The sequence below is a fragment of the Manis javanica genome, chromosome 13, assembly GCF_040802235.1.
Source record: "Manis javanica isolate MJ-LG chromosome 13, MJ_LKY, whole genome shotgun sequence".
Lineage (NCBI taxonomy): Eukaryota > Metazoa > Chordata > Mammalia > Pholidota > Manidae > Manis > Manis javanica.
This window is the reverse complement of record NC_133168.1, coordinates 76589503-76614519: the sequence shown is the minus strand read 5'-3', so window position 1 is coordinate 76614519 and position 25017 is coordinate 76589503. Positions and strand designations below refer to the sequence as shown.

Sequence of the window (25017 nt, the reverse complement as noted above, 5' to 3'; positions counted from 1 at the left end):
ATGCAAGCTCGTGAACCTCTCTGCCTGTTACTGTGCCTCCGTGTCTAACTGTGTTTCTCTTCTTTCACTTGCACACAGCTGCATCATTTGGTTCCAAGGACAGCTGGACATGGTAGCCAGTGACATGATCCTTAAAGTGGCTTTTGTTAACCTGCCCTCATGGCTTAGCAGGTTCAGCAAGTCTAACTGAAAACTGGGTACCACAGAAGCTTCTGAGAAAACACTGATATAAATCTGATGAAATACTGTTCTGTGCGTGCTTCTTCTTCATCATGGAAATAAATGGACAATAATTCCACCCCCTAACCTGAAAATTTGGGAGGTTAAGGAAAAAAGTTCTTATTTCCCAAAAGAGGCCTTCCCACACTGCAGGCTGAATAATAGAAATCCCAGACCCCTGGAGCTGTGACTGAGAGTCCACCCTTTCCACTTGTTAAACCAGGAGTCGGTAAACTTTATCTGTAAAGGCCCAGATAGTAAATATTTTTGGTTTTCTGGGCCCTAAGGTCTCTGTTGCAACTACTGGGCTCTATTGTTGTAAGACAAGGCAGCTATCCCAAATATGTAAACGAATGGTTGCCTGTTTGTGCTCTGATAAACTTTATTTACAAAACAGGCAGTGGGTCAGTTAGCCTGCAGGCCGCAGATCGCAGAGCCCTGTTCTAAGCTGGCGCAGGACTCCAATCAGTAGGCATCGCCTGGAGAGAGGGCGGCAGTTATCCACTGGCCAGTTTTCAATAGGCTCAGGGAACACATTTACCCGCACATTCAGATGGAGTTTCAGTCTCAAGAATAAACACCCTGTTAAAGCTACTGGAGATTAAATTTCAAAAGTATACCGAAAGAGAGAAGCGGAGGGAAGGCTCAGCGCAGAGAGGGCTGCGGAAATGGGACGCAAACCGCTATGCCCGCAGCCTGCTGCAGTTGGATGGGAGAAGAGTTCATCAGGAGGTCGCTGGAAACCTTAGAAAAGGTCAGTTTTAAAGAAACATAGATGTGGGAGCTAACCCTCAACAGATAAAGATCCAAATCGCTGAAAAACAAGTAAGAGATGTTTGGATGCCTGGGGACATTTAATTCACCTCTGTGGGGCCCTGTCCCCAGGATGCCTGACTTTGGAAAGATGTCACCCTCATTCTCCTCCACTTCATCCTTCTCATCCTCATTAACAATGTTTTAAAAACTTCCTCTTTTTCACAACGTTATGCTCCACCTAGTAGTATTTACCCAATCTTCAAACATCCCTGCGAGCTAAGGAATATACAAAGCCTTTCTTGTCCTGCAGATGCAGATGCTGAGGCTCAGTGGTCATGGTCAGACCAATGCTGGCCACGGTGGCAAGCCCCTCCTGCTGTTTGGTGCAGAGCTGTGTTGCCATTTAGCACCACTGGCCTTCCATTGGTGGCCAGGGGAGGAGGTAGGGAGGTGAGTTCCACTCGATGGCCTCCCCCAGCCCTAGAGGCACACAGACAGCAGGTACATGAGGACAGGCTAGGAGGCAGCAGGTCACTTCCAATATCTTACAGTAACAACGCAATTCTGCATTACCCAGGCCAATATCAGGCCAATATCCCTACAAACCCTTCTGGCCAGAAGGAGCTCAGCCTGGGCCTGACCTGACAACCTAGTTCCCTAACTAGGAAGTTGCAAAGCCCAGATGGAAATCTAGGCCTCCACCATCCACAGCCATTCCCTTAACTAGAAAAACTAAAATGTTTCTCTTTACCATGCAATCTGGCATATGAATACTGCTCAAAATGCTCATGACTGAAATCCCTTATCACCATCTGGGCCCATCATGAGCACATTGGTACCACAAATAGCTGCAGATTCCAAAGGACACAGGCAGCGTCACCTTGCCAATCCCCCTGTGCAGAGGTGAAGGGTTAACAAGCTCACCCACAGTGCCTGGAGCGGAAGACAGAGCTGCCCTTACACTGTTAATGCATATGCATAGCACACCCTCACTAGCATTCAACATTTGTTTTGTGGGGTTTTTTTCTCTGTGGAAGAAACCAGCTGGAGGGCACACAGGCTCCAGCCTGAACTTTCTCTCTTCTTGACAATAGCCATGGTACAAAATAGGGTCTGCTCCTAAGGTGATCGTAAACACTGAGTTCTTCACAGACCACCAGAAATAAAACTTAACTTAAAACAAAAATTGCAAAGCGACTGTCCGTTACCTGGAGTTTTCAGTGGGCTAGTTTTCCCCAGTCAAGTAAAACCACAGTAGGTGCTGTCGATCTTCCCGGCGGCTGCTGGCAGTTACACATGGATCATGGTGCGAAGCCAATTAGAAGCTCACCTTTGTTTGTCGAAAGAGGGCTTTTATTGTAATGGGATGCCTTTTGGAATTAGCAGGGACCTGGCTACATTTCAAAGATGAATGAACATCTTCTCTTCTGGTTCTGGTGTGTCTATGCCAGACTTGTTCTTTCAAGTTTCCCAGAGTCCAGAAGGACACTTGAAAGAGTAAGTTTAGCAGTGAATTAAGAGGGCAAACCTGAGTATACAGGTAGAGTGTTGGCTTCTGGCATAGCCTTTGCTACATGACAGCTCTACTTATGAATGCACCATACTGAAAAGAGAAAAATGCCACAAAATAAGATTTTTCTAGGCAAAACAAATGAGAAAAAGTAAAACCAATTCAGACTGAAATTGCATTAATGAAGCAATATAGTTAGTCATTTTCATGTGCTCTCAGAATAATGAACATTACCAGCCCCACATCTTTTGGGTTTTGAGTGCACCTCACTGTATATGAATTCAATGTGGTCCAAAGGTGCAATTTTCAGAGACTGGACTATAAAAATTATTTTCAGAAAAAGTTTTGATTTATTACTTGAATCATAAAATGTTTGCAAGCACGGAATAATGGAAAATTGTATTTGCAGAAGGTGGTTGTTTAGTTTCAGAAGATTTTGTAATGAATACCTGTTGTTACAAGGGGGAGAAAAATCCATTTACATATCATTAAATAGTATTCTAATGGATCAAAGCCACAGTAGAGTTTTTGCCCGGATTATAAATGTGAGCTTGAAATAATCAATTGTTGACTCAATTAGAGCAGATCTGTTTTTCTGCTCACCCTTTTCTCACCAACACTTAGCACAGTCCCTGACCTTAGTAGAATGTAATAAATATTCTTTAAATAAGTGCATGAAAGGATGATAAGACAAAAAAGAGAGAGAAAGAAGGAAAGGAAGGCAAAGAAAAGTTTCAAACTAATAGGTTGAAATTGTCATATGCTCAAACAATTAACATGTATTAGTGTTTAATCACATAGTATATGACCCATAAAGGACACAGTTTTTCTGTCCTATGCTCATAAGAAAAGTAGGCAGGCATGAGTAGAAAGAATTCTTATACTGAAACTTGGAAATGAGGGCAGGGCTGTGATGACATACACAGAGGCAACAGGGATACCAGTATGTTCAGGAATCTGCCGCCTCCCTCCACTGCTCCCCACCCACGGCCCAGCTCCCCATATGCAAGAATCATGACATCATGATCTGGTTTAGCCTAGTAAGAACAAAAAAAAGTACACTGGAGAACAGTGTCCACACCAAAATTCTCAATTGGAGGAACTCTTGTCTTCCCAACTGGAGGAACTGAAGCCTTTTAAATTTACCCTCCCATTATGGAAAATTGCAAACACATACAGAAGTAGATGGAAGAGCATAATGAATCTCATGTATTCTTGCCCAGCTTTACCAGTGACCAACTCATGGATTGTCTTACTTCATCTCGAACCCCTCCTGCCCTCCCTAAGGCAGCACTGTGGCACCACAACATGGCACCCTTTCTTCCCGTGTCCACACCCCTTCCTAGCGCTCTTCCACGATGGCAGAGGGCTCACCATGTGACTTGCCTTGGCCAGTGGAATGGTAGTAAATGTGACAGAAGCACAGACTTGCTTGGAAATCCCTTGTGCAGTTTTCAATGTGAGCGACCCTGGTCACTCCTACTCTTGTGCTCCACAGTCACCATGAGACGTGTTTGAGCTAGCCCACCGTGCAAAGATGTGTGACCACCATGGCTGTCCCTCCAAGGTCATCCTTTGTTAGCTGACAGCCAGCTGACACCTGTGCAAGCAGTTCAAACAGAAATAAAAAGATTTGCTCAGCCAGGCCCAGCCGAGAGCAGCAGAACCCCAGCCAAGTGTCCCGGGCTTATGAGCAATGAACTCTTCTTGTGGTATGCTACTGATATTTTGGGGTTGTCTGAATTATAGATAACTGGTGCAAGTATGAATCCCAAAAGCATAAGCATTTTCCCTTCTAATGTGACCACCATTATTACACACTTAATAAGTCCTTATTAATTTTATATTGCAAAGTATCTTCTTCACTATTTATTAAATATTAACATAATCAGTGTTCAAATTTCCAATTCTGTCATAAGTGTCAGGTTTTTTTTTTTAACATTTTATTAGAATCAGGATCCAAATGTGATCCTGGACTGTATACTTACTCAAGAGATTCCACTTGTTTCTGTGATATTGTTCCCCCACCACCTGAATTCTGGAGGGCCCTGAGGTCCCTGCTAGGCACCTGCTAGTAAACAGAACTTCACTGGGCCCAGAGGCTGCTCTCTTTCACCCTACTCATCACCAAGGACTAGCCAAGATTTCATGAGTGATGCTTCCCTGGTGCTGTCTGGAGCCTCTAACTAACCCCAAGGCTCAGGGAACTTACCTATATCTTGGTCTGCCAAGTAATGGTTTGGATATCTAGCCAAGTTCACCCTAGACTCTGGCTCATGAGCAACGGACAAGGACCAGCATAATGTCGTTTTCACACACAGAAAACCCCAACTGATGGTCAGTTCCTCTGGAGGAGACTAAGGTGACCAGCACTGAAACATGAGCCGGTAAATGCTATACTGTTCAGCTTCCGTCCTTAGACGGACTAGTTCCTAGTCTGGAGGAACCAGAATTTACCTTGGCAAAGGTACCTAGCTTATAAATTAGGTTTGGAGCTTGCTAGGCCCCTGGGAGAATTGTCTGACACCAGTAACCTGACAATTTCCACTTGAAGAATGTCACCCTCAGATACAAGTAGCAGAAAAACCAAGACTTCCCTGAGGTTACAGTGTGAGTCACAGGAACCGCTGGACCAGAACCTAAGTTGATAAACAGTGGCACCTACTGCAGAATAGCTTACAGACTGAAAAAGAACACCCAGAATCTACTTATACCATCGTTAACCATTCTGGGCTATTTTCTATGCTGCTTTTTAGATCTGTAGGATTCAGGACTGTTAAAAGCACTCTCACTATAAACTCATAGAAGTACATTGAATAAGCTTTGCCAAATATTGCGTATATGCAGCAAAGGGTATATATACCATATTAAAACCATACTACCAGATTATACTACAACTTTGGAAAAGTAGAAGAGAACATATTTATGGCTTTATAATCTCCTTTGTGGTTTGCAAATTTACTATCAGTAAAGAAAGTTTTAAAATTGAAACATCAGCTGTCTGGAAACCATACCTGGCTAATAACTGCATGTGTCCAGAGGGCTTCCACATGGGGGCATTTGTGCAATGGCAGAGTTAAACACCGCAGAAATGGTTGCACACAGATACCCAGCTACCATACGCACATCTGTATTTGCTCCAAGAATTGTTTCCGAAGTCACGTATTTTCCATGTGTAAATTAGGGACTCAGTTTTGATAATCTGGCCCAGTGCCTCTGTAAATTGTTTCTCTTTGTCGTTCATAATGTCACAGCTGTTCTTGTCAGAAGAAGGACAAAGAGCAGAAATGCAATCCCTTTCGTCTTCCTTTCTTGTTCTTCTATTTGAAAGAGAAAGGAAAGAAGCAGAGAGAGCCTCTTTCTGTCCGCAGGTTATGCACATGCTATGATGTGCTCTCAGATCAGCCCAGGTCTCACCACCCACAAGGCCATACCGAAAGCTCTACACCAAGGGTCTGCCACACCCTTTAATAAGACTTGTCCCTTTCTCCCTTGAAATGACATGCCTGTGGCAGGCTGGGAAGGTGGCTTTATAGTGTCACTAGCTGAGCCAGCCAGGGACAAACAGAGTCAATCCCAGGCTGTTTGGAGTGTGGTGGTTCCCTGCTCTTCCTGGCTGTGCATGAACACACCTGTTAGACACGCCACGCATCTGCCTTTGCCAGATCTTTCTGGATCTGCACTTTGGGGCAAGATTTCCCTTTGCTTCCCTCTCATTATCCTCCTTGCCTTACTCCCTGGAGTGCCTGTTCTGGGCCTGTTTCCTTAAGGAACTGCTGGCTGGTGAGGGAAGCTTCAGAACTCCCTGAACAACTAAACAATTGCATCCCACCCTTCCTGAAGCCAGTAAGGATGTTTGCAAAAACCCAGACAGCGGAGGGAGGTGTCAGGAAGTGAACCAAAGAAGGCATGCTGTTTATAGGCCAGAAAAATCAAGCAGATTTTATTCTGACTTGGTTGTTTGGATTGTGGAAAGAATACAGTCCCTCCCAGGGAAACGCTGACAATCCACAGGCTCTCATTCAGAATGACTACATCCCTAACGTCTGGCCACATGCCCCAGAGGGCCCAAGAAGGAGACACGTGATGAAAAGATAGCAGAAAGAATCGCTCACCTGGTATTGGTAAAAGAGAAACAAGGAAAAATTTAGGACGCACTTCACAGACTCTCGTAAATATTGGGACTTGCCAAATGCTTTGCCTGCTCAGATATTGGAGACTTACTTATTTTGGAAATGGTGTAAAGCTTTCGTTGCAGTAAAACTAAGGAAAACAAAGAAGTATGCTACAGACAAAATCCTGGTGGCATTTGGCAGCACATAAGAGACAGAGAAACCCAGAAATAGTCAAAAAACATTGAAGCTTCCTTGATAAAAGAGCAGATGAAAGAATGATATTGTCCTTGTGGGATAAAATAGAGAAGTATATTATGGAGATGAAACAATAGGTCATAGGAACTCGAGAGCTAAATGATGCCTCACACCCCATCTGGGGGAACTCTCAGCCCTCCTCTATTGATTATGCTTTGGAGACATATCATGTAGTTGAAGTAAACCAATATTGCGAGGATTCGATTGAATGAGGTGGAGGAAATGAGAACTAAGGAGAAAAGATATATGATTCCTATGCACAGGTAACAGCGGAAGCTGCAGGCAGAGGGAGGTCCATCAGGTACCAAGTGGAAAAAAGGAGGGGATCAGATCCAAAGCATCATAGAAACGGGGGGATGCCAATTAGGATTAATCTTATGAAGGTTCATTGAATTTGAATATTATTTTTAGAGTCCTTAAAACTAAGGAAAATAAGGAAATATGCTGTTCTTCTAAAAAAGCTATTTATTGTAAAATTACTGGAAAAGCTATTTATTATAAAATTACTGAGAAGCTTAATGATGATAAAATCATTACTAAAAAGCTTTCAAAAAGCTTTTTAAATGAATATTTTAAATAACTTTGAAATCCCCCCAGTTGGGCTAACCTGTTTTTAAAAGGAAAGACTCTGTCCACCAGAACCAAAGATGACTTTCAAGGGTACTAAACAATTACAAGGATTTTGCCTGGAGAAATCATCATCTTAAGGAGCCAGGGGTTCAAACTATCCATTCCCGGGTCCAAGAAGAATCAAAGACACACAGTCACCTCTGACCTCAGCTTTGGCTGCTACTTCAAAGGAGGGCTGGACTTGCCCCTCAAACTCCCACTTCACCCATGAGAAGCAGAGCACGTGCTCATATCCATGCTTCATCCCGGCCACTTCCATCATGGTACCAGAGCAGGCTGGACTCTGAGATTTAAAGACGGGTAATAAAGTGAGAGTATCAGATAGGGCACACCTTATTATCCACACCTTAGCCTTCATTCTGGCCAAACATGCTAAGGAATCCAAGAAACTGTATTCATATTCAACCTTGGGACACTCTGCTTTTCATAACAATTTGAGCTCCTGGGGTTCCAGTTTTGTTTTCAAAGAGGAATGTAGAAGCTGAAAATATTCAACTCAAAATAACTGATACCACTGTGAAATAGTCCTGGATAGGAATAAAATAGCTTGAGTACTTTTTTTTTTATATCCAATTGGCTCTTACAGAGATGGTGTCAAACAATCCTTCAACATATTGAGGCCAAAGTACTTTTATACTATGGCCTTAGAATGTGCTGTAGACTTAAGTATCTCCTCCTTAAACACTGGGCTAGTTCCTCTTCTTTAAACTGGGTTTAGAGAATGGTGTTTTTTCTCCTTTAAGCATTGTTAGTTTCCCTCAAGTCATGCTGTGGGGAAAATGGAAGTTCCTATGGCCAGGATCCTCACCTGACCCTAAACAACTTGATGATGTAATTGACCTACTCCTAGGTTACTGCTTCCACACCCGGAGGCAAAGAGCTATTACTGACTGAGTCACTATATAAAGAGCTCTGCTCAGGGCTCTGGGCCGAAGCAGAGATGGAGATGGATTGCAGATCTGCAGACAGCTGGATGCAAACGTGATTCTAGTGCTCAACCTCCCACCGTGAGAATGAAGCCAGGTATAAACCCTTTTACTCCAATAACATTCCGTTGTCATTTCTCAAGTCTCACTGAATCCATAGTGAACTTGCGCAGGGCTTAACACTCTCAGGTAAAACAAATGCTTAAAACAATCAACTCAGAAAAAAATGTCATCCCAAGTTCGACCTCCTGGGCTGACTTAATGAACTAGTAATTGTCCTGCTAATGGGTTTCAGCCCTGGGCAAGTTCACTGTGGATTCAGTGAGACCAAAGAATGACAATGGAATGTTCTTGGGGTGAAAGCCCTTATTACCCAGCTTGTTCTCATGGCGATAGGTCAAGCACTAGAATTACATCTGCATCTAACAGTCTGTAGTTCTATGATTCTCCTTCGTCTCTGCTTCAGCCCAGAGCACTGGGCAGAGCTCTTTATACAGTGACTCAGTCAATAAAAGCTCATTGCCCGCAGGTGTGGAAGCAGTAGCCTAGCAGCAGGCCAGTTACATCATCAAGAAGTTCAGGTTCAGGTGAGGATCCTGGCCACAGGCACCTTTATTTTATCCACATAATACACCACTGCTCATCATTAAATTATAACCAAAATGAATATTAAAAGGCCTCACTTGCAGCAGCTTCCTAAAATAGCACACATGGACAAGGGTTTCCAATTCCCTGGGGTGTGACTTGAGTTCACATTGGTGTTATCAAACTTTACTATAGAGCCTTTTGCATTAAAACAATGGATTTTCTTTCACATCAAAAATGTTCACATATCAATAATCTAACAAAGCATGTTTGTACCTGATGGCTGTTATGGACTAAATGGTGTTCCCCAGAATTCATATGTTAAAGTCATAACCCCCAGTTCCTCAGAATGTGACCATTTTCAGAGACTGGTGATTAAGCTTATGTGAGGCCCCTAGGGGGGCCCTAATCCAACATGACTGGGTTAGAGGAGGAGGAGAAGATGCAGAGAGAGGAATACAGCAGACACTTGCACACGGAGGGATGACCATGCGAACAGACAGTGCTGGGTGGTCATCTGCAAGCCAAGGGGGGGGACCTCAGAGGAAACCAACTCTTCCAGTACCTTGGTCTTAGACTTCCAGCCTCCAGAAACGTAAGAATATGAACTTCTGTTGTGTAAGCCATTTATTCGGTGGTATTTTGTCTTGGCAGCTGGAGCCAACTCATGTGCTAGTCATCTCCTGCGAGAGGAAGAATGTTGGAAATTCTCATCCCAGATTCAGTGGGACAGTTGACCTACAGGTGTGGAAGCAGTATAGCCTAGCAGCAGGCCACTTATATCATCAAGTAGCTGGTCTATATCTCACTTCGCCAGAATAATGGTTTCATGTTAATCCTTAGAGAAACACAGGCCTCCTAATTGGATTCCAAAACTGGCCTGGAAATACAGAAAGTGTTGTTAATTGTAATTCTCGAGGAAACTGCTCAAAGAAAAATTGAAATGGGGCAAACAGATCCCCAGAGCGTTTCATTTCTCTTTTCTCCTTCATCTTTCTTCTTCCCCTGTCTCCTAATCTGCTGGTAAGTGTTCCTTACCTGAGTACTATCAGCCCTAGTTCAAAGTCACTATAAAGGTGGAGTGAATTAATATAATCCAGTGCCTCCCAGGTAACAGAGGTGAATAAAATGAGATGGGCCAGGTTCCAGAGAAGAAGGAGGGGGGAGAGGGGAAAGGGAGTTAATATTTATGGAGCTCTTACTATGGTCAAATACTGTTCTAAACACTTTATATGGATTATCTATCTCATTAAAACTCTCAATAATCCTGTGGGGAAGGTAGTGCTACTAATTTCACTTCACAAGTGCTTTTACGAACATTCAGAAGGGTTAATTTGCTGCCTGAGTCACACTTCCAGTGTGACCCTGGGGCCCAAATTCTAAACTACTGTGGGCTGCCCCAAGTTTGACTTTTCCTATTCCAGCTAATAAATTCATGCTAATTTTGCATAGTAATTTAATACTTGTCTTTATATACAACAGAGACAGACATTATTAATGCACTTGAGTATACATAGCCTCTTTCCTCCTCTAAGAAACACAACAGGAGGGCAGAGGAGAAGAGGACCTGTCCATCTGAGTGAAGAAGAAATTGGTTGGCAAGCATCCGATGGTGTAGAATTTTGAGGGGTTGAGGGTAAAAAGCAAAGACAGACAAGAGCTTCATGGACCAGCTGCCCTCCATGTGAAGGATGGATAGCAGCAGAAACAGGGAGAAAGAAGTTAAGAGTTCTGTCTTTACACTGGGGACATGCCCTCTGCCTGCGCCTCCCCACTGATATTTCCTTGATAAATGAAGGTAAATATTGGAATTACTTTAAATTCCTTTTTTTAGTCTATGTTGTGTGTATCTGAGCTGATAATGAGAAAATATTGGCTGCATAGTTCCCAGTAATACCTGGGTAATATTTTCCACATGGTTTCCTGGGTTTGGTGTTCTGAAGCCAAGTTGGAGTCTGTACTTTGTTTTCCTCACCTGCCCAAGAGTGTGTTTTGACTATGAGCACAAGATCACTGGGGGAGTGATGGAAAAGTACAGACGTGGCTGGGTCCAAGGCATGTTGATTCTCAGCAACACCTCCAGAAGTTGGGAGGATCCTATTGATCAGAACAGTCTGTTATGCCTTAGAGCAAATGCACCACGTTTCAGTGGCCTAACAAAACAAATTCACACAGAGCCCAGCGTATCCTGACTCAGGTGGCTCAGCATAATTGCAGCTTTCTCCAGTCTGTGGCACTGCCATTGCAACACAAGATTCAGCACAGGCCGGGATGGTCAGGGAGAGAACATGGCAGATCCCACGCTGGTTCTTCGCACTCAGCTGCCGAAGGGCTGAGACAGGTAAGCGTCCTGTTTCTGGAAAGGGAAATAGAATTGGAATCATTGTAGGAAACTAGTAATGCCAACCACAAATAATGAATGTGGTGGAGGGCATGAAGAGATCAGTTTTACAATCTGAAGGGTATTTCAATCAGGACTCAGTGTTTCATGCGCAGTATCTGAAGAGCGTGATCATATGTAAGTCCACTTAACAGGCTGCAGTGCTGCAGACCAAATCTTATTCTTTACCCCAGCTTCTGCGGACACCCATGTGCTTGTCTTTCTGGAAGGCAAAGGGGCAGTGGTGGCAAACACACTGGACTCACTTAAGGCCCTGATAGATCTGCCTCCCGGGTCCCTCCAGGGCTTGGCAGCTGCTGTAAGACTGGACATCAGCCAGTTCTGAAGCTGCTCCGACAACTTGGCTTCCACTGCAAGCTTGAAAAGGTCACAGGACATGCCAAGACATCAGCCAGGAATAAGCAGTCTTTTGAATAGTATTTGGAGCTTACCACCAGAACCATTCATGGAGGGAAAGCCCTAGAAGCTGGCAGATGCTGCTGCCTAAAAGATCTCTTATTCAGGCTCATCCAAGAACAAAGAGCAAAACCCGATCCCTCCAGTGGAGCACCTCACTGCTAGAGAAGTTAGGAAAAGTGGGGAGTTGCTGGGATCTACAAGTCAAATTCTAACTCGGTTTGGCGAGAGCAGGACAGCTTAGGTTTCAGGGAGTGGGGAACAGCCAACATGTGCACTTAGGGGCACAGCCCCCACCCACATGGAGCATCAGGATCTTTATGGTGAAATAGTTTGCATTCTCTTTCAGCTGTTTCCTTGGGAGACAGGAAAAAGATACCACTACTATTTTTTTTCATTGTTTTTTTTTTGGCCTTGATTTAACGTTTTTGATTGACCAAGCAGAGACTGAGCCACACAAAGCCCTGGCAGAGTTGGTGTGCAAGCACTTTCTTGTCTTGAATAAATTACCAGAGTGTAAAATTACCACTTTCAGAAAATATATTGCATTAGTCAGTTTGGGCTGTTGTAACAGAGTATCATAGACTGGGCAGCTTAAACAACAGAAATGTATTTCTTACAGTTCTGGAGGCTGCAAGCCCAAGATTGAGATGCCATTATGCTCAGGTCCGGGCGAGGGTTCTTTCTGGCTTGTAGATGGCCAACTTCTCCCTGTGTCTTCACATGGTAGAGAGAGACAAGCTCTCTGATGTCTCTCCTTGTAAGGGCACTAATCCCATCATGGGGCCCCACCCTCATGACCTCAGCCAGACCTGACGACGTCCCAAAGGCCTCATCTCCAGACTGTCACACTGGGTTAGAGCTTCAGCATATGAATGTGGGGGACAGTTCAGCCCATACGCATGTCATGTTCATCCTGTGGCCTCAGGTCCACCCAGCATACTGCTGAGCACCACAGTGAGACACAGCGGGGCTTCTCTCCCCACCAGGAGACCTTTTAATTCTGTACTCTTAGGTCTCTCATACAATGTCTGTATGCACCTGAAACCTGCTCAACTTAAAAGCAGAAGCCTGCTTTGTCTTTGATTTTCTTCAAATTAATTTTAATTCTCCAGTACCTTAAATTCTGGTAATAGAACTAAACGCCCATCTAAAAATGTTTTCATTCATCAAACTAGTATTTACCATACAACAGCTTCGTGCCAGGCACTCTTCCAACTGCTGATGATTCAACAGGATAACAGCCCTGTCTTCACGGAGCTCACAGTCCAGCAGAAGGAGCAGAGGGTTGAAAGAGCATGAAGAGACCAGTCGTCTACTTACAGACCGTGCCAGGTGAGGAGGGACATTTCGACAATTGATGCCATCAATACAAAGGGTAGCACAGAGGCTGCTCCTTTACAAATGTAAGTCAAAGAAGGCTTCTTGGCAGAGGTGACCAGAAGAACTGAGGCCATCTAAGAGCTGGGAGAGGAGCACCTCAGCTGCAAGTCCAGCAAGCTCAAAGTCCCAAGTGTGGGTCAGCAGTAGTGAGTAGGAAGGAGAGCACAGCAAGTGTTCCATGTGGCAGCTTCGTAAGGAATTTGGGTCTCATTCCAAACACTTGGTAGAGTTAATATTTCTACAAAACTAAACATGAACGTAACTTCAAATATGCAGCTTTCTTGCTGTTAAAGTCCTTTAGTGTATATTTACAGAACACGTTAGAAAAGAGGGAAATTTATATAACACCTTTCAAATGTACAAAATGTTAAGAAGCTGGCATATGGCTCAACCTAAGGACTCTGGGCTACAGGGCAATTAATAATTTGTAGTGCTCAGTGTTACCAAAGGTGCCTTCTGTATCAGACTCTTGTTATTGGTGGTCTTGATCTCTACCCTAAATGTGCCTTTTTCTATTTATTTGCACGAGTCACTGAAGCCCTGGAATATACCTTTAGAAGTATGCAAAATTAAAGTAAATGTTTACCAGGGAGCATGTTGATTTTTCCTGCAGTCAATAATTTATGGAACAAATATTTATTTCTCACCTACCACATGCCAGGCACTTTGCTGAATCCTCAGGATACAGTGGTGGGCAGAGCAGGCAGGGATCCTATAACCCTTGACTTCCCAGTTCAGCAGGGAGAGAGACCCTGATCAAAGAAGCAGAAGTAAGTGACTACAAACTGCTGAGTGCTGCCCAAGAAAACTGCAAAGAACTTTAGCAAGCAGGACCCCGCAGGGGAATGCCAGCCTGACATACCACAGGTGTTGCCGACAGAATCAACATCTTTACTGATATAATCAGGAGATGGCAAAGGGATAACTAGGAAAACAGAAGTGAGTAACTTGGTAAAAAAAAAAAAGAAAACCTAAGTCAGTTCTGCAATTTTTATGTAGATGGGACCTAGGGGTGGCAAAATGCACCTAGATTCCACTTCCCGTCTGTTGTGGGCTGAACTGTGTTACCTGAACATCCCTAACTCAACTCACGGGGCCTCGGAATGCTCCTCTGGAGACAGTGCCTTTAAGGAGGTGATTAACTTAAAATGAAGTCATAGGGTGGGCCCTAATCCCATGTGACTAGTGCCTTTTATTAAAAAGAGGAAATTTGTGCACAGACACGCACAGAGGTAAGGCCACGTGAGGACACAGTGAGAAGGTGGCCGACTGTGAGCCGAGGAGAGAGGCCTTGGGGGATCCCAGCCCTGCTGACACCTGATCTCAGACTTCCGGCCTCCAGACTGGGAGAAAACCAATGCTGCGTATGCCCCCCATCTGTGGTTCTTTGTCACGACAGTCCTGACAGACTTAAGGCACCATCTGATTCTGTTTTACAGCAAAACTCAGAAGAGCTCTCTGCTTCCTTGTCTCCCATTCTTTCCTCGACTCACTCCAAATGTCTTCCGTCTGGCTGTTTGGCAACTGTCAGCACCGTCTGACAAGCCGGCACTTCCTGTGTGCCATCAGCTCCAGCTTCCTTCCCTTCCCACCTTGCTGGCCCTTTTCTGGGTCTTTCCACTCCTCAAACCCTCGTGATGGGGCTCTCAAGAGCTCACACTCTCGCCTCTTGCCTCTCCCCTACGCTCCCACCTTGGGGGAGGAGGCATCACTGGATGTCACTCTTAGGACGTAGGGAGGCCCACGGAGGACCTTAGGGGACGGACAGAGACTATCCAATGTAAAGAGGTCGCTCTGCATGTGGTATATAAAATAAATGAGAAAATACAGGAGTTGAGTTAGAAGGCAGTCATAAGGGTTAGACTTGTGTGATGGCAATAAGGATGCATAGAAGTAAATAAAAATAGATATAAGAGTTATTTAATATACTGAGGAGTTGAAATTCTAAAGACTCAAGAGGAAGGGAGGAAGAGAAAGATGTCATAATCCTAAAGTTTCTGAAGACCAGATAGATAATGGTGCCTTTTCCCGAGGTAGGAAATCTAGGAGGAAGAGTGACTTCTGGGGGCAGAACACAGGTTCGGTTTTGAACATGATGAGGTGCCCTTAAGTCAGGCAAGCGGAAATGTCAAGTGGGCAATTAGACAAGACAGCATCTGGAATTCAGAGAGGCTGGCTGATCTGGAAATCTAAATGGAAGGGCCGTTAGAATATAAACAGTGCTCAGCAGACAGCAACAGCCTGAGTGGGGATGAGATCTCCTGCAGGAGTAGAGTGTGGAGAAGAGGAGACCTCGGGAGGCAGCACAAGATGCGGAAGATGGTGGAAGACCTGGACCCAGAAATGTGGACTGAAAAGACGCAGCAGGAGGGCTGGGGGGCAGCAGGTGAGAGCCGGTGGGAGGGGAGGAGGCGTCAGCCACGCCAAGGCTGCCGAGGGGGCTGCAAATGGGCCAGAGGACTCAAATAGACATTCCCCAGTGAAGACGTACAAATAACCACCAAGCACAGGAAAGGATGCTCGACCTCACTAGTGGTTAGGGAAATGCACATCCCAGCCACGGTCAGAGACCACCTCACACCCATTAGGACGGCTGCCATCATAAATAAGTAAATAAACAGACAAACCAATAAATGAATAAACTGTGTCAGCGAGGATATGGAGACATTGGAACTCCTGTGCACTGTTGGTCGGAATGTGAAACAGTTCAGCCTGTAAAGAAAGCAGAGTGGTAGTTCTTCAAAACATCAAAAATAGAGTTACTATACAATCCAGCAATTCTGCCTCTAAGGACATACCCAAAAGAACTGGAAGGCAGATCTTAAAGGGAGTTTGTGTGCTAGGCTCATAGAGGCGCCGTGCACAACGGCAAAAAGATGGAAGGGGTCCAAGCACACAGAGGAGCAGAGAAACAAATGCGGTATATGTACAAAGGGGTATTATTCAGCCTTAAAAAAGAAGGAAGTCCTGACACATGCTATGATATGGGTGTACCTTGAGGACATTATGCTAAATGAAATAACCTAGCCACCAAGAAAGACAAATAATTTATGCTTTCACTTACATGAAGTACTTGGAGGCATCGAATTCATAGGAACAGAAACTGGAATGACGGGTGCCAGGGGCTGGAGGACAGGAGGATGGGGAGTTAGTGTTTAGTAAGGATGGAGTTTCAGTGTTTCAAGGTGAAACTGTTCTGAAGGTCGATCGCACAATAATATACTCACCACGCTGAACCCTACAGTTAGTGATGATGAAAATGGTAAGTTTTGTGTTAAATGTATTATGCCACAATTAAAACTAAAACCTCAGTTTTGCAAATGTAGCGCTCACATATTCATAGGTGGATAGGATAGAATACATTACATGTTTTAGTACCTTAAAAAAGTCAGCTAGTTATTACACCCTATACTTCTTTTAAGGAATTTGGTTATGGAAGGGAAAAGAGATAATTTAGAAACTGACAGACAGAAGTGAGATCAAAGGAGATTTATTTCTTCTATAAAGATAGTAGAAGTCCAAATGTATTTAAATGATGATAGGAATGATCTAGAAAAAGGGGGAATTTAGAGCTAGAAAGGATCATCAATACTGAGACATTTCTGAGAGATGGGGGAGATGCAGTCCAGAATGAAGGTGGAAATGCAAGCATCTGTTAGGAGACCAACACCTCCTCTAAGTGCCAAAGGCATGACTGACGGTAGGCTGATGGTAGGCGTCAGTAAGGTGTATTAGTTTGGTATCAGGAAGTTGATGAATTCTAGTCCAAACACTATAAAAAGTCAGGGTTCTCTTCTGAGAAGGGGGACATTGTTGAGCCTTTAGTTTCCATAAGAGTAAAGAAACTTTGAAATAGTCATTAAGGAATATAGAACTTCTTGGCCACAGGAATTTAGTAGAGTCTTGGGAAGAGTGGAGATCCTCTTCAAGGCTGGTGTTCACACAGTGCATGTATTGAGTGCAATGAATTCTGTTCATTGACTCTAGGAAGAAAATCTAGGTTCTGTTCTAAGGCTGGTTTTCTTTAGGAAAATTTGGCTGGGGAATTATTCATGATGAGAAGTATTCAAATACCACATCTAACTTTCAAATATGTAGCTATATGGACCATAACCATATGCATGCCATGTGCAACTTTTCCCTTTGGACACCGTGCACAGGAAGCAGGCAGACGGTGGCCTCCAGCATTACCAAATTTGGGGCAGGAGCTCAATATTTAGATGCCAAGAAGGACAGGTCAGGTCCACAGCTGAGTGAAGGATTTCTGCTGGGGAGGGCAGCCAACTGGGAATCAGCCACATGGAGGGAGTGTGTTCATCTCTGTAGGGAAACATGGGGCTGTGCTGACAGACAGACTGGTATTTCCAGAAAAGCCAGGAATCTGAATTTTTACATGATACCTTCAGACACTCACTTTTAATGCTGACATCAAATCCCTACACAACAGGATAGAATGCTGGCCCTAATTCAGCCCCTGGACTCTCAGCTAACCTTCACTCGGTGGCTCATCACAACCTCTTCTTCTCTGCTTTGTTTTACATCCTTTCTCGGCTGCCTTCCCGGGATTCCTCCATGGTGCAGACTGTTAATTCTATCAGAGTTATTCCCAACATCTGAGTCCACTAGAAACACCCAGAAAAATAAAGACCATCTGGACATCCCTGGCATCCACGGGGGGCAAGGCCAAATAAGCAGCTACCCCGGGCCACACACCTGGACTCTGTGGCCTCACAGGGAGTGGCTTTCGGGAGAAGAGGTGGGCAAGGAGCAGGGAGGTGGAAGGCGAAGCAGGGGTGCGTGGTTTCCCGCGGAGGTGACTGCAGCGGAGTACCAATGTGTTAAATGAGGTTGACAATGTGTGAAGTGGAAAATGTCACCAGCAGAAGAGACATAGTGAACTTTAGTTTTGCTTTAAATTAATGGGAACTCAAGGAGAGAAAATCCTTCCAACGTTCCAAGAAAAGTTGCTAGGTTGCACATGAGGGCCTGCCTGAGCAGGTGTGTCTACCTCCGTGTGATAGATTCACTTCTGTGCACTTCGTGTGGGTTTGTGGAAGATGCTGAAATGTTTAGACACATAAGCACTTCAATTACAGGGATGTCACTGGCTACCAGGCTCTGGGCTCCACGCTAACAAACTCATTTTCCCTTTCCTTTCTGCAGTCATGGCATGGAGGCGCACAGGAGGCTGAGACAGTCACAGCCACTGAGGAGCAGCCGTGGGAAGCCTGAGTGATCTGGGGTGTGAGATCCTTGGAGTTTGTACTGTGGTGAGAACTCAGCAAACAGTTCTTGGAAATATCTTATTTTGCACAATACAAGCAAGAAGAGGGGAAAGCCCCATATACCAATTAAGAAAGGGAGATGCTTCCCAAGGAAGCCAAGCACAGCTTCTTAGGAACACGTGCAGAGCCAGGCCTGAGGTTCAGGACCCGGACCTGGGTCCCATTTAGGGAAAGTCCCCCGGAGGAGCATTCTGGCTCTTCTGTGCACCAGTCCTCTCTCTCTCACAGGCAATGCCCCTAAACACAGTTCTGAAAGAACAGAGGCAAAAGGGGAAGACACCATGCAGGGAAGCCAAGCTTCTAGTCCCTTCCCATGTCCCAAAACAGAGCCCACCTCATTCCCAGCACTAATAACTTGAGGTGAATTCTTGGCAAGGGAGGGGGCAGGGGAATCTGGACAGTAAATAACTATCCACCGAGAAGTCCTGATTGAATGGAAAGCAAACGGTGTAAGATGGAGACAGCCTGGAGGGACTGCTTCTGCGCGGAATATTCTCGCACCCTTTGGGATGATGAGACAGCTGTGAGCCGAAGGCCCAACAGCATCAGCTTCAGGATCCAGAGGAGGAACTTCTAGGAGAATTAGCATCCTTAAGTAAGAGGCATAAGTGTAATGGGAACGCAGACGCTCCTAAGTGGCTCATCCATCTGCTCTGCAATACCGTTGAGTGTTAAATATACACCAAGGGAGCAGGAGAAAGGGTAAAAAGGAACCAGTAATATTAGAGATAGACATTGGCTGGGCACATATATGCAGCTAACCCTCACGTTTGTCCTGAAACAGGCGAATGGCAATACTTTGTAAAGGAGATGCGTTAAAGCTCATTGCAACACCAATGGTGTCCTGGGCCTCGGGCCGAGCCTCAGTGAGTGCTGGGGGAGGTCACATTTCCTCTGGGGGCGTCTGTGATGGTGAACGCTGCTCTCTCCTGTAAGGCTGCCTCCTCCACAGGGCCAACCACCTCTGGATTTCGAAGCAAATGTTCTTTGCCTCTGGGTGTGTAGAATCTATTTCCCCAAGCAGGGTGCAAGTGCTTTCAGACAGAAGAATCCTCTGCCCCCAAACGTCCCCCCACCTCCTTGCTAATGAAGAGGCTCAAGAACTTGCTGGTGGACCGCTCCAAGCCAAGGGCCTGTACCAGCTGAGGCGGTGTGACCACGCCACCCCTGCCCAGTCCTGAAGATTAAGAAAAAGCTATTTCCACATTCTGCGTGTTATCAGGAAGATGAGCATTTTCAATCAGTAACAAGAACACACATGTACATCTTTCAAAGGGAGACATATTTTGAGAACTGGATATGAACAAGCAGCTGTCCTGTTAGCCGTGCTTCCTGAGGCCAGGCCAGGCAGGCTCTGCAAGCAGGACCACTATCAGAGGTCATGGGTACTTATTCTGCCTTGCTCCAGCCCTCCCCTGCCTCCCTCCACCGCGAGTCCTTCTGGGTCCCCAGTGGGGACATCACCAGTTGCCCCTTTTCCTTCGTGGCCTTCCTGGGGCTTCCTGCCAACCAGGGCAGGCCAGCCTGCTGGTGCCCTGCGGGAGCCACTCGGAAAAAGCCCCCCTTCCCCTTCGTGCTTTGGCCTCTCGGTGGGTCCATGTAAAGCTGCCTGTTCTCCATGCACCCCACAGTTTCAGGAGTCAGTTGCTTCCTGAGCTGTGCCGCAGCCTCACCTCCCACATGTGCCGCGGGAGCCGGGTGTGGCAGCAGGTGGGCGAGCAGACAGTGACACTGTTCACAAGCCCACGTTCACCATCCCCTTCCTCCTCCCTCGTCTCCCTCCGACTTTGCCTGAGGATGAGTTTGCTTCCAGGGAGCTATGAGGTCTTTGCACCCGGAGACCCGCAGGGGACACCCTCAGGTGTCCCAGACGGGTCTGAACTGTTGAGTAAACTTGACTTGGGTTCAAAAGGGGACTCCCAACCCCAGAGCATTCCTGAGACACTAACAGCTTATGAGAGACACAGCACACCCACTGCCATGCTTGGGGTCTCATGGGGGTCCAGGAAAACCTCGGTCGCTATCTTAGTCCACCTTAACTAATGAGGGAACTGAGAACCAGAGAGGATTAGCAGCCTGCCCAAGCTTGCACAGCTTCAAGTGGAGGGTGAAGACTTAGGCCCAGGTCCGATTCCAGATCAGGTGCTCTTCATGGCTCAAATTTTTACTTAAGTTTGATTTCTAATGGGGAGAGGTGCAAACTTATTTCCAGGACAAGAATCAGAGAAGTCTGTTCTCTAGGACCAAAGTGGATTAACAGGAAGCAGGGTTTGTGACACAAGAAGCCACGTGGAGCTGAGGCACAGCAGGACGGTCCTATGACTGGCGGCATCCTGGTGACACCAGGGGAGATCATGCAGGGGAGTTTATAGCCCAAAGTGGGTGGGTTCTTCTTGGAGAAGATGCCACCCCATCACTGTCCTCTCGCTGGGCAGCCGGCCCCCAGCGTGTGAGGTGCCATGTCAAGCAGCATCCAGACAACCACGGTGTCGGGGTGACCCTAAGGGACCCCTATGGAGGACACCCCTGCCCTGGACTTCATTTCAAAGCTCCCCACAGGTACACAGGGGGGTGGTTAACTCTTCTGACTTTCAAAACCACCATCACAGAGTATGTTTGCTGCCTGAATTCTGCACATGAAAAAGCCATCCTTTGTCTTGTCAGAGGTATTAAGATGGGAGAGGAGCATATGCACTATTTTTGTTTGTGTTTTTTTAAGTTCTCTGGAGAATCATAAGACATTTCCTTGTTTCACTTGGAAATTTCTTGAACTTTGAAAAAGACCATCCACACTGTAAAACTGAGTCCAGGAAGACAGCTGCTCCCTGTTGTCTCCCTAGGGTGTGGGGTGGCTGCTCCTGCCCCTGATACCCCCCTCCGGGGTGGGAGTCACCTAAAGGTTGGCACAGTGTTCAGGGACCCAATTCTGCAGGCAGAGCTGCAGCACAGGCCCCTGGAAGGCCTCTGGCAGGAAGAGCTGGACGGTTCTCAACGCTGCAGACCAGGGTGGCTGGCGTCCAACTTACTAACTTCCCATTTATTATCCAGCACTAAATAAATGTTCAGTCAGAGGAAACAATTTTCAAATGGCAATGTACATACACTCTGGGACTCATACAGACATTCAGAACAAGAAGAGCTCTAGATGCAGGCCTCGACTGTACCCAGTGTATGGGGAATTTCACATGCCCCACCTGACCCCAGAGCAGGCCCCCAGCCCCTGACTGACTCCTGTCAGGGCTCCCCACCATGCCGGGTGGGCTGTCCTGCGGGGAGAGGATGCCCACAACCTCAGAAATGGGAAATAGAAAAGGAAGCAAAATAGAAATAAATCCAATTAAACAGACAATGGTAACAATGATCACTTATTGAGTGCCACCCCTGTGCCAGGCACTGGGTTGTGAATGTTTGTACATTAAATAATGAAATCTACACACCGATCATCTATTTTATCTGCAGTGTATAGACAGTGACGCTGAGGCTCAAAGGAGTCACTCAGTGGCCCGCAGTCATATGCATTCAGGGTGACCCAGCCAGATTCCAGCCCTGTTCCTTGCCTTGCACCCCTCAGGCCTCCTCCGGGCCAAACACCCGGACCCGCTGAGCGACATGCCCCTTGTACATGGCTTCTTTCCTTTCATCACTTTCAGGCCCAGCCGTGATTTAATCAGAAAGGACAGCATTCTTCCTTAGTGAGACCTGCTGGAATAAAGCAGGAGGCACACACAGGGGCCTCGCAGTGCCCCTGCGCCTGGGGATGGCTCGCACCAGCTCTGCATGCAGATCACCTGCGAGCCACTGTGGCATCCTCGCGGTGGCAGCTCCAGCCGCAAGCACAGTTCACCTCTGGGCAGCCATGCACCCCAGGAGGCCCAGGCCCCCCGCGAGCCCTCTCCAGCAAACAGACACTTGCTTTGCAACCAAAAAAGGAAATACCTTCTGAAGTGTGCGCTTGAGGTCCCGGAGTCCCACTGGCAAAGCTCCCATTTTAAAATTAGGTGCCCTGAAGATGCCTGCACAATGCAGCCCATTTAAAAGAGAGTTTTAGTCACATCACTTTTAAATGAATCTCCCGTGTCCAGTGTCATCCAGGTCAAGCAAGGCTGATTTAAATCCTGCCTGTAAAACATTCTTAATGCCGACTCTATTCATTTGGGAGTTGCTGGTATATGTGTACACATAATTTGGGCAGGGCCAGATGGACCTTTGCCTTTGAACTACCTTTGAAAAGTGCATTTGCTAAGCACGCAGTACAATTAGAATTGCACAGAAAATGCTTACTGTAAATACTCACATTCAATCATACGTTTATACATTAAAGAGATGCCAAAAGACACCCATCTCTTACTCTTGTTATTTTGGTATCTGAATACTCTGTATTCTTTAAAGCAACACAAAATGTGATTTCCTTAAAATGTTTCAAATGTGGTTTTCTCCAATGGCTATTTCTGTTTGTGAAAACTAATAGAGGGATTCAAAGGGTAGCTGGAACAGTGAGACAAGTCCACGCTGGCAGAGCAAGGCGGCCGGGTGGAAGGGCGTGGTGGGAGGCAGACACCAGTCGGGAAGAGGGAAGGCGGATGGGGGCACACGGGCTCCGCCTGTTTATGTGGGACCTGATCATGGCACCTCGTGGAACAGGGCTGGCAGCTCCCAGTATGTGTAAGGATACAGTCTGTTTGTTCTAGACTGTTGGAAAATGCCCACTGAGCTTCCACCAGCTGCTCAGAGCTCCTTTCCAGGCTGTGGGTTGGATGACATTTTCCCTAACCTTTTTAACAAACGTGGGGTGAGGACCACACTATTTGGCTGAAGACTAAATTTTAGAAAAAAATGGATAGAAGGGGAATTATGTTGGAGCCTTCAGCAAACAGCACTAATCACTGTGATCCCAAAACATAACACACACAAATTAAGCCTGGGGCATCTGGGGAATCTGCATAGTTTTGCACTAATGTCTGCCCATCTCTAGGCACCAGGCTGCCACTAAGTCAGCCAAGGAAGCTCCACAGATCAAACGTGATTGATTTTCACATCTGTCTCCCAGGTAGGAAGGGCCCACAGCTACATGTGCCTCTCAAAGTCTTCTGGTGCCGTGAAGAGGGAATGGACAAGGTCTGGAGCAGGTCCCCGAATGGAGGCAGGCACTGACCCGGGTCTCCCTCAGGGCCTCTGGCTCCTGGCCCCCGTCTGAGGCTCCATCCTCCTTCTTTCCACGGCCGTCCTCAGAGCCCCAGCATTGTGATGGTGCCCCAAGCCAGAGTCTCTGCTACAAGTCGAATGTGTCTCCCCAGAATTCACGTTGAAGTCCTCTCCTTAGAATATGACCTTATTTGGAGAAGTTGTCTTTAAAGAGGTAATAGAGTTAAAATAAGGTCATTTGGTAAGCCCTAGTGCTATGTGACTGGTGTCTTTATCAGAAGAGAGATTAGTTTGCACACTCGCATGGAGGGGAGGCCCTGTGAGGGCACGGGGAGAAGACGGCTATCTGCAGGCCAAGGACAGAGGTTCAGAGGAGCCAGCTGCTGCCTCCTGATCTCGGACTTCCCGCCCCCAAGACGGTGAGAACGTAAACTTGCATTCTTGAAGCCCTCCAGTCTGGGGCACTTCGTCACAGCAGCCCAAGCATACTCAGCCGCCTGGAGTTTCACCTCATCTCAGCAGCTGGAGCCGGCTCTCAGCTTCCACACTGCTCAGAGTAAGCCTGATGGTTCCAGTGCATTCTGCAAAGCCCAGTCCCACAAACTAAGGTCACTGCTGGCCGGGCCATGACTGCCTTAGGGTAGAAGGTCACGTGTGCTCAGTCAGCTCAGCAGCTCTGGTAATGGATCAGAGTTACCAGTGAATGAACGCAGAGCCCTGCACCTGCCCCTCGGGGGTCCAGGGCAGGTCCAGAAGCCTGGGAAGGCCAGTTCTCTCCCAGGCCCGGCCTCCCACAGCACAGCCCCGATGGGCACGTCAGGCATCCTTCAGCTGAGGGTGAAGAAGAAGGATACTCCATGGGGCCCAGATCTCAGCTGTGGTCTCCACCCCAGGCTCCCCATGGAGTTCATATCTGAGCTGTAACTAGCTCATGCCTGTGGGTTATAGTCTATCAGAACCATTAAGAAGGTAGGAAGATGAGTTGTAGGAATTGAGCAATATATTCCATCCTGCACACCCAACATTTCCATATGTATATTCAAAAATTTTTTAAATAAGGAGTTTGACCAAATGCTGCTCACATGCATACACCCACATATCACTGTGTACCAGGTCAGTAACGTTTCTGAAGAGAGAAATCTGGAACGCATCTTTGCAACAGGCCCAGCAGGTTTCTGGAACATCTGATTCCTGTTAACAAATAGCCTTTTAGCAAATTAAGTGTAAATGAATCAGCAGCTTATGGATCATGTTTTAGCCGAAACAAACAAAGGATCCAAAATTTGTAAGAAAAAGGTGCTTGGCAAACTCATTATAGTTTGTTGAACCCAAGCATTTGAAAAATAGTTTGATTAATTTTGCCAACTCAAAGCCCTGCCAATTTTCTACTGTCCCTAAGTATTTACCAGCACTT

At 46.2% G+C, this 25017-nt stretch overlaps 1 long non-coding RNA gene across 1 annotated transcript; it reads left to right on the top strand.

Annotated features, from left to right (window-relative positions):
- Nucleotides 1-675: 675 nt before the first annotated feature.
- On the top strand, nt 676-22795 carry LOC108401768 (uncharacterized). Its single transcript, XR_001854263.3, has 5 exons — nt 676-973; nt 11172-11337; nt 12989-13128; nt 18340-18446; nt 22112-22795. It is a non-coding gene; the product is annotated as an uncharacterized lncRNA (long non-coding RNA).
- The last annotated feature ends 2222 nt before the right edge of the window (nt 22796-25017 follow it).